Source organism: Suncus etruscus, chromosome 15 (genome assembly GCF_024139225.1).
Source record: "Suncus etruscus isolate mSunEtr1 chromosome 15, mSunEtr1.pri.cur, whole genome shotgun sequence".
Taxonomy (NCBI): domain Eukaryota; kingdom Metazoa; phylum Chordata; class Mammalia; order Eulipotyphla; family Soricidae; genus Suncus; species Suncus etruscus.
The window spans coordinates 31,495,679-31,505,798 of NC_064862.1; the positions used below are offsets into that span (position 1 = coordinate 31,495,679).

Consider the following 10,120-nt stretch of genomic DNA (forward strand, 5'->3'; position numbering starts at 1 on the left):
AACCACCATCCTTCTGCATTGCGAGGCAAAGGCCCTACCTCCATGCTATCTCTCCGACCCCTATTTTGCTCAGGTATTATTCCTGGCTATGTGCTCAGAAATTGCTCCTGGCTTGGGGACCATATGGAATGCTGGGGGTACGAACTGCGGTCCATCCTAGGTTAGCGCATGCAAGGCAGACGCCTTACAACTTGTGTCACCGCTCCAGCCCCTGAAGTTAGAATTTTTGTTTGTTTTTTGGGTCATATTCGACAATGCTCAGGGGTTACTCCTGGCTCAATGCTCAGAAATCGCTCTTGGCAGGCTCAGGGGACCATATGGGATACCGGGATTCAAACCATTCACTTCTGCATGCAAGGCAAAAATGCTTTATCTTCATGCTATCTCTCCTGCCCCCCTGGAGTTAGGATTTAAACGAGGGTCACACATCTGCATTTTTTTTTTTTTTGGTTTTTGGGCCACACCCATTTGACGCTCAGGAGTTACTCCTGGCTATGAGCTCAGAAATCGCCCCTGGCTTGGGGGGACCATATGGGACGCCGGGGGATCGAACCATGGTCCGTCCTATGCTAGCGCTTGCAAGGCAGACACCTTACCTCTAGCGCCACCTTCCCGGCCCCAACACACATCTGCATTTTGTTGGCATTTCTCTTTAGCTTTTTTATCTGTAATTTCTGTTATTTTTCTTTATTTTTTGTAAAAAGTACTGGGAAAAAAATTAACTGGCTCTTTTGCTATGTTCTGTCTTGACTATTGGATCTTATTGTTTATATATGTGATACATATATATGTCCTTATAGTATTTTTTTGTTTATTTTGGGCCATACCTAACTGTGTTCAGGGAATACTCCTGGCTTTGTACTTAGAAATCACTCCTGGCAGACTCAGGGACCATATGGGATTCCCGGGATTTGAACCTGGGTCAACCACATGCTGTGGCCACTGGCCCCTCCTTATAGTATTTGGGGGGGGGGAGGTTGGGTCACACCCAGCATCGCTCAGGGGTTACTCCTGGCTCTACACTCAGAAATCGCTCCTGGCAGGCTCAGGGGACCATATGGGTGCCGGAATTCGAACCACCATCCTTCTGCATGCAAGGCAAACACCTTACCTCCATGCTATCTCTCCGGTCCCCTTATAGTATTTTTTTTCCTTAAAAAATATGGAATGCTTCACGAATTTGAGTGTCATCCTTGCACAGGGTCATGCTAATCTTTTCTGTATCATTCCAATTTTATTATATGTGCTGCCGAAGCAAGCACCCCTTATAGTATTTTTATTTTTAGGCTAGTCAAGTGAAGCAGTGGGAGTGGAGAAGGAACAAAGAAATTTGTAACTTGCTGTGATCAATTAATTGTAAACACCACTGTACTCGGACCAGCCCCTTATGGTATGTTTTAAATGTGTTCTGCTAGTCTTTATATTTTCTATAAATTGGTGACTTGATTTTTAATTTTAATCAAGTTTGAGCTTGGAATTAGAATCTTTTCTAGGAGCTGAGGTGGTAGTTCAAAGGGCTGGAGAACTTGATGGAACACTTCCATGATAACAGCTTCTTTTTTTTTTTTTTTTTTTTTAATTTTTTATTTGTAATTATGAGAACAAGGATGCAAAGAAAGAGGACAAGGTAAAGTTACAGTGGAAGGACAATACATAACATAATTCTCAGAAGTCCCCTTGCTGATATCCCAACTTTGAAATTTCATCCAAAGAACATTAAGATTGTAACACACTATAATATTTCTTAACAGCACACAAGGCAATCTAAAGCCATAAAACTTACATAACTCCTTAAACATTACAGGCATAGCATTTTTTTTTACATTTCCATATTCATGCATATTAGCTTAAGTTGACCTCAAATCTTAACTGGGTTCTTTTTAAGGATTAGAGTCAAAGGAGCACAGCAAAAATGGTGTTAGAGTGGCAATTGTTGTTTGCATAGGCCCACCAAAATATGAGGGACATGGAAAGAAATAACCTTGGCCTAAATACAAAAAGACCCGACCCCTGAAGGTTCCTGGCACAAGACCAACTCTAGGCTCCAGGCAAGCTAGATCGTCCAATCCAAGACATTGTCTGTAGTGCCAACACACTTATATTTTTCACACAGTCTCTGTTGTTGGTATCAAGCTTCTGTATTTAAGATCCTGGAATCTGTATATCCAACATTGAAGTCAGGATGTGGAGCGTCCTCTGGTTTCACCTTACAATCAAAGGGCAATGCAGGGAGCCCTGTCCTGTAAGCAAATCGTTGTTGTTGTTAAGTCTTCTCAGTGTTAATGGAAGTCTCTTTTGAGCAGGACAATGTCTGAGCAGTGTAGAGTCTTCCTTGGTAGAGGATTGCTTCCAGGTGATGCTATAGACCAGCCTGGATGTTTTGTGGATGGCTTCCCTGGTTCAGGGGAATGTCCTTTCTTCTGAGGTCTGTGCCAGGTCGTTATGTCAATGTTCAGGGTGTAAGGTCCCTTTGCACTATAAGATTAGTCTGTACCAATCTCTATTAGATAGGATCTTATTTATATGTATAGTATTTTCCCATTTTAATGTGCCTATGCAAAAAAGGAGCAATGCCACGTGGTGTTCTTGGCCCATAAGGGGGTGATAAGAACAATTATGGTTCAATCATAAGCATTAATCTGGGGGACTCTTTCTCTAAGATTCCTTGTTAAACAGCTCAAAAAGAGAAGAAGAAAAGCGGTTAGAATCGTCTCTATATAAGACAACATTTAGTAAGAATTATAGCTGTCAGAGAAAAAAAACCAAAATATTCTAAAGAAATACGTGTCCATTTTATGTATCTTGAAACAGTTTGGGGTTGTTACACACAATGCACGGCTTTGGTCTGTGATAACGCTTGTACACTACTGATTACAAAGAGTAATGTAGATTAGAGATGTTTGGGGGGGATAGAGAGTAAAGGAATAAAAAAGAGCTTTGTAGGGATGTGGGAAAGGGCACGATACATAATAAAGATTCTGGATACGTAAAAAGTAACATAACAGTAGGAATACACTTAATATATGAAGTACGCGCGGGGGCGCTAGCCCCCGCGCGGTTCTGCAGTTTTGGGATGCAAAGGGCGGGATTTCTCCCCCGCCTCCCCCCAGGGCCCGATTACAGCTTCTTTTTTTAAAAAACTGGATTGATTGATTGATTGGTGTTTGGGGCCACACCCATTGGCGTTCAGGAGTTACTCTTAGCCCTGTACTTAGAAGTCACCCCTGGCCGGCTGGAGAACCATATGGAATTGCAGGAATCGAAGTGGATCCCTCCCGGGTCGGCAGCATGCAAGGCAAACGCCCTACTGCTGTGCTATCTCTTCAGCTCCCAGATACCAGCTTCTATCCCAGACATTGCATGATGTTCTGGCCACAGTCAGGTATGACCTTGATGAGCCCCAGCATTTCTGAGAAGCCCTTGCACTCAACAAAACAATAAAAAACCAAATGTTTTCTAGCAGTTGAATCATTCTGTCAGGAAGCACAAAATGGTGGGGAGGAAGCGATAGCATAGTGGGTAGGGCATTTGCCTTGTACAAGGCTGATCCACCTCCAACATTTCATATTGTCCTCTGAGCCTGCCAGGAGTAATTTCTGAGCACAGAGCCAGGAGTAACCCTTGAGTTCTGCTGGATATGCCCCCCCCCAAAAAAAGGCACAGAATGTCTTAATATTTGGGGGACATGTTTAGTCAAGAACAATCATGGCATAGATTTTTTTTATTTCCTTGTTATTAGCAAAATGGTTTTCTTCTAATTCTATTATTCTTGTATCCTACAGTCCACTGCCTTAGAGAAAGCTTTTTTTCATTGACTATTTGATTACATAAAGATGCAGTTCCTACCAGAAAGAAAATATAGCTCCTGATTCTTTTAGTTACCCATTTACAGAATAATTTGGTTCTCTCATGGCCACCAAACTGAACCAAAGAATTGAAAGCACATGCTGTGTTTCAAAGCACCACAGGCATGATTCTCTGAGATACTCCTGTCATCTCATCATTAGCCTGTGGCAACCAGGGTTCTGGGGTTGGCTCCTGAGATCTTGGCTGAGGACTTGCTTTGTGATGTGACAAGGTATCTCAAGACCATTTCAACAGTTCCTGCCCCAGTCCTGAAACTCCCCATTACTCCAGAAAGCTTAATTGGTTTGTTATTATTATTAAGAAAAGAAGCCTTGGAGGCCACAGTCTCTGCTCTTGATTACCAACTGGTCATTGTTTCTGGGTATTATTAAAGATCAGAACTGGGAAGTACAAAAACTGAAGAAAGTGGTTCACACGATCAGATTATTTCCAGTGCAAATTTAGGATTACAAGATTTTGTTTGTGAGATGAGACTACCTAACAGCTCTAAACTAAGTTGTTCCTCTCATTTCCTTTTTCCTAACCCTTCTTTCTCTTTTGGTATGAAAAAGCCTACCTGGATTAAGGACCTTTCCCCCACCCTGGTGTATTTGGCTCTGGATAATAAAGAGAAAGCAGTTCTGGCTTTGGTAGGGTGCAGAGAACGCACCTGAGTGAGAGAGGCCATGATGCGGGCTGGAGAGATAGCACAGTGGTAGGGCATTTGCCTTGCATGCAGCTGATCCAGGACAGACAGTGGTTCAAATCCTGCCATCCCATATGATCCCTTGAGTCTGCCAGGAGCGATTCCTCAATGTAGAGCCAGGAGTAACCAACCCCTGAGTGCCACTGGGTGTGACCCTAACCCCCCCCCCCCAAAAAAAAAAGACAGAGGCCATGAAGTAAAAGCAGACTGACTCCACTGAATCTTTAACTCACTTGGTATTATTTCTCTGCTGCTACCCAGCTTCATCAGACCCAATTACATGGGGTTTAAAAACATATCTGGAGCGGTCTCCCCACACCTGGATTTTTATTTTACTTTTTTTTTTTCCTTGAAAATCTTAGTTCTGAGACCTGAGAGATAGCATAGCAAGTAGGGAGGGCTTAAGTTATGCCTACAGCCACCCAGTGTTCAATCCTCAGAATCCCATATAGTCCCCCCTGAACACCACCAGAAGTACTTCCTGAGTACAGAGTAAGGAATAACCAACCCCCAAGTACCACAAAATGAAAAACATTTTAAAAATAAAATATGAAAAATAAAATGTTACTTTTTCATTACATTAATGTGAAACTATTTACATTACCCACTAGGTATCTAATTTAATTTTTGTTTTTCGTTTGTTTTTGGGCAGCGCTAAGAGGTTACTCCTGGCTCTAGGCTCAGGAAATCGCTCCTGGCAGGCTGTGGGGACTATATGAAATGCTGGAAATCGAACCAGGTTCCTACCACTGTGTATCTCTCTGGCCCTTAATTTTGAAATTATAAAACTGATGGTATTGCTAATTGTATGATGAATGAGAATGGTTTCAGTTTTAGGGTTGCTTTTCTTTTTTTTTCCCAATTCCTTTTTCTTTTGGGAACATTTGCTCTAGAATGTTACTGTCAAACTGTTGATTTTGAAAGTCACTTTATGTGGTCCTATTTCCACACCAATTCATAGGTTTCATTTTGCTTTAGATTTTTAAGGAATTACTTTTCTTTTTTTTTTTTTTTTTTTTTTTGTGGTTTTTGGGTCACACCCGGCAGCACTCAGGGGTTATTCCTGGTTCCATGCTCAGAAATTGCTCCTGGCAGGCACGGGGGACCATATGGGACACCGGGATTCGAACTGATGACCTCCTGCATGAAAGGCAAACACCTTACCTCCATGCTATCTCTCCGGGCCCAGGAATTACTTTTCATTTCAACTTGTAGCTAAGAAAAAAATTCACATGCTCCCAAATCAAATCAAAACAAGATGTTTTCAGATTTTAGTAGTTTCAAATGTGTCATCCATACTTCTCAGATTGCTTTTAGTTATCTGGAAAAATCTTGGGTTCTATCTACTAAAGGAAAGAAATAATACCACGTGCCATTCAGAATATGAGACATGATGGGGGTTTTATCCTCCCCTATGAAAAGGAAAAAGAAAAATATTCAACCCTGCAACATGGAACCATTTTTGCTTTCCCGAACAAGGACTTGTCTGTCAGTTTCCAGGCTCTGCTGCTTCATCTGAATGAAAACACAATGTCATTACGATTACTGAAATCAATTAAATGTCAAGGTTTTCCATTTTGCAGGCAGCTTCCTTCAGACAAGAATGCTTTTCAGAAAAATCTTTATTCCCTTTGGGATGTTTTTCCTGCTTTAAAGCTTCTATAATTAATATGACAACACAAGCCCAGCCATGTCTGAAACTTCCTTCCATAGATACACAAATAGAATGTAATAAGCATCAAAGAGTGAACTTGCTCATTGTCCGGGACAACTGGCCAGAAACCTCCCCACGGCGAGCCTTGACCTCCCCACAGCATGTTTTCTCTCTCTCTCTCTCTCTCTCTCTCTCTCTCTCTCTCTTCCTTCTATGCATGCATGGCCTCTATGTCCTAAGCATCCACTGCCCAGGCCTCGGGGATTCAGCCTCTTCCTCTCCCTGGTCAACTTTCTCAAGTCCCATTTCTTCCACCAACCACAATCAATATAGTCACCAAAACCCTCTTTCTAAGAGAAAAAAGTACAAATCCCATCATCTTCATTCCCACTTTCAAACAGTTAGTGGGGACTCAGTGAGGAGGGTGTGGGTAGAGAGGTAATACAGCAGTAAGGCATGTGGCTGACCTGGGTTTGATCCCCAACACTACAAACAGTCCCCTGAGCACTGCCAGAAGTAAACCGTGAGCACCGTTGGGTGTGTTCCCCCCGCCCCCCCCCTAAATAAGTAAAATAGTTAATGGTCCTCAAAAAAACAAAAATTAATTAAAATAAAATGGTCATTGATTTTCATCCACCTGGGAATAAAATCCAAAATTAGTAACATAGGAAACATACTTTTCATCATGTCCCAAGTGCATTTTCAGGGGTTCATAGTGTTTTCCCCCCCTCTACACTTGTAAGAATCAGCCAGAATATTTTTGGGTTTTGGGGTCACACCAGGCAGTGCCCAGGTGTTACTCCTGGCTCTGCGCTCAGAAATCGCCGCTGGCAAGCTCAGGGGAGCCTATGGGATGTTGGGATTTGAACCACCATCCTTCTGCATGCAAACACCCTACCACTGTGCCCCGGCAGACAGGCATTTTTATTCCTCTCTGCTTTTGTTCACATTAGTTCCTTCATCTCTGGAATTTCCTTCTCATACCTCATCCGCTAACCAACTTTGCTTCCCCCTGGAGTCCCCAGTTAAGTTTCTTCTGAAAGTCTTTCTCATTGTCCAGCTCCAAACCCAACATGCAAATCCCTCTCTCCACTGTGGTCAGGTCTTTCATATTTCTCTTCTGCAGCAGAGAAGGATCCAAAGTTCCTCTTTTGACCCTGCCCTGTCAAGATTCTGAGAAACACACAAAGAGACTCAAGAACGAGCTTTTTGTTTGTTTGTTTGTTTGTTTTTTGTTTTGGGGTCACACCCAGCATCGCTGAGGGGTTACTCCTGGCTCTGCGCTCGGAAATCGGCCCTGGCAGGCATGGGGGACCACAGGGGATGCCGGGATTCAAACCACCGTCCTTCTGCATGCAAGGCAAATGCCCTGCCTCCATGCTATCTCTCCAGCCCAAGAACAAGCATTTCTAACTAGAGTCACAATAGCCGTAAGTGATTGGGTAAGTAAGAGATTGTTAACAGACAGAGATCAGACTATTTCACTGGTGACTTCTACCCAGCAGAGGCTGCCAAACTTGTTTCACCCACTGCCTCTTTTCAGAAAAAAAAAAAAAAATTGATCGGTGACATCCTAGAATTCTATTGCCTTTAAGTGAGCAAACAGCAAGTTTCCCCTACTCAATAATCTCTTCTTCCCCCCTCCAATGAGTAGGCACCATGAACTTTCCACTATTCCCTAGTGAAAGGAATCACCCACATCACAATGCACATTTGAAATAATTTATGCCAATTCTTCCCAAATTCTCCTAACAAACAGAAGAGGAGGAAACAAATCTTAATTCTTGTTATGAGGGCAATGTTAACCAATAACATAGCAAGAAAAAAAAAACTATACAACCACTCCCTGTTTTAGAGTAGCAGGGTAAAACATAATTGGCAGTTCTCACAGACTGCTACAAGCTTGATGCTCGGGGTAGTTCCTGGTGCACAAGGCACCCTGAGGTGCCAGAGATCAAATCTGGCAGAGATCACACCACATACAAAGCAACCCACCTGCAAAACCTTTGGTCTATTTCTCTTGCCCAAAGTCACATCTGGACAACTGCCTGTACCTCAGCCAACTTCATCTATTGGCATTTAGCACAGTGAAGAACAATTGAAATGTCATACTTCAGGAACAATTTAAGGTGAAGCATGGCAAAAAAATTGAACTTAAAAGAGTTGGAATCCTTAGGTTGCTTGAAAAGGAAACAAAAACCTTCCAGAAAAAAAATTGTATGGGAAAAAGAGAGGAAAAGGAGAGTGAGAGGCTGATAAGTGTGACTATAAAAACTCCAATATTAATGATCTGAATACACACATTTACCATGATCACTACGATTTGGGGGGGGGGGGCACACCTGGTGATGCTCAGGGATTACTCCTGGATCTGCACTCAGAAATCATTTCTGGCTTGGGGACCATACAGGACACCGGGGATCGAACCGCTGTCCATCCTAGGTCAGCAGTGTGCAAGGCAAATGCCCTATGGCTGTGTCATCTCTCCAGCCCACAATGACTACAATTTAACTAGGAAATGCATGTCATTATTTTCCAAGCAAGATTGACCAGGGTGGTTCTTTCACCAGAAATAATAATGAGCTTTGGATATAAAAGATGGTTCTATGGGGCCAGCGAGGTGGCACTAGAGGTAAGGTGTCTGCCTTGCAAGCACTAGCCAAGGAAGGACCGCGGTTCGATCCCCAGCGTCCCATATGCCCCCCAGCCAGGGGCAATTTCAGAGCGCTTAGCCAAGAGTAACCCCTGAGCATCAAACGGGCGTGGCCCCAAAAAAACAAACAAACAAAAATGGTTCTAGATCTCACCCTGCTCTAACACTTAAACCCCCAAAATTTTGGGACATCTGCTTTTGTCAGAAATTTTCTCTCCAGAAAACTTCTCCAGAAGTTGCTAAAAATGGTCAGTGGGGCTTCCTAGACATGCAGATCTAATGTATTAAAATTTTATCAGAAACAACACTCTTGGTCCACAAATTTAGATAGAAGCGGCATTCTCTGGGTGGGAGGAGAATGATAGCACAAGGATAGGATGTTTGCCTTGCAAGCTGATGACCCGGGATGGACCTGGTTTCAATCCCCAGAATCCCATATGGTCCTCCACGCCTGCCAGGAGCAATTTCTGAGCACAGAACTGGAATAACTCCTGAGTGCTGCTGGGTGTGGCCCTCCCCAAAAAAGCCATTCTGGGAATACTCACCATTAAGAATGCAAAACAGAGTTGGTTTTTTGCCAAATGAGATTTTGTTTGTTTTTGCCTCCAAAACCACAAAAACAAGTGCTCTGGAGCCATGTACTACCTGGGATCGAACCCTGGGCCTCACTCATGTAAGGTCTGTGCTCTACCCCTCCCTTCTCCCCCCCCCCCCCAGTCACATTCATGACCTAAACCTCTTTTTTTTTTATTTTTGGTTTTTGGGTCATACTCGGCAGCGCTAATGGGTTACTCCTGGCTCTATGCTCAGAAATCGCTCCTGGCAGGCACCAGAGACCACATGGGATGCCGGGAATCGAACCAGTTCCATCCTGAGTTAGCCGTTTGCAAGGCAAAGGCCCTACTGTTGTGCTATCTCTCTGGCCCAAAACTAAACCTCTTTTTTTTTTTTTTTTTTTTGGTTTTTGGGTCACACCCGGCAGTGCTCAGGGGTTACTCCTGGCTTTATGCTCAGAAATTGCTTCTGGCAGGTTCGGGGGACCATATGGGATGCCGGGATTCGAACCACCAACTTTCTGCATGCAAGGCAAACACCCTTACCTCCATGCTATCTCTCCGGCCCCAAACCTAAACCTCTTAATGTGACGGATCCTATTATGGCAAGAGCTAAATTTTCCAAGTTTGGGGCTGTGCTGTGATCTCTCTCTTCCAAGTTCCCTGAGAGATCAGAACTGGGCAAACTCAGGTTCCACTGGAGGAGA

General features: G+C 43.4%; 1 non-coding gene across 1 annotated transcript; it reads right to left on the minus strand.

The window, feature by feature from the left end:
• Nucleotides 1-1,156: 1,156 nt before the first annotated feature.
• LOC126031677 (U6 spliceosomal RNA) lies at nucleotides 1,157-1,262 on the minus strand. Its single transcript, XR_007503510.1, has one exon. It is a non-coding gene; the product is annotated as a U6 spliceosomal RNA (small nuclear RNA).
• Between the last annotated feature and the right edge of the window lie 8,858 nt (nucleotides 1,263-10,120).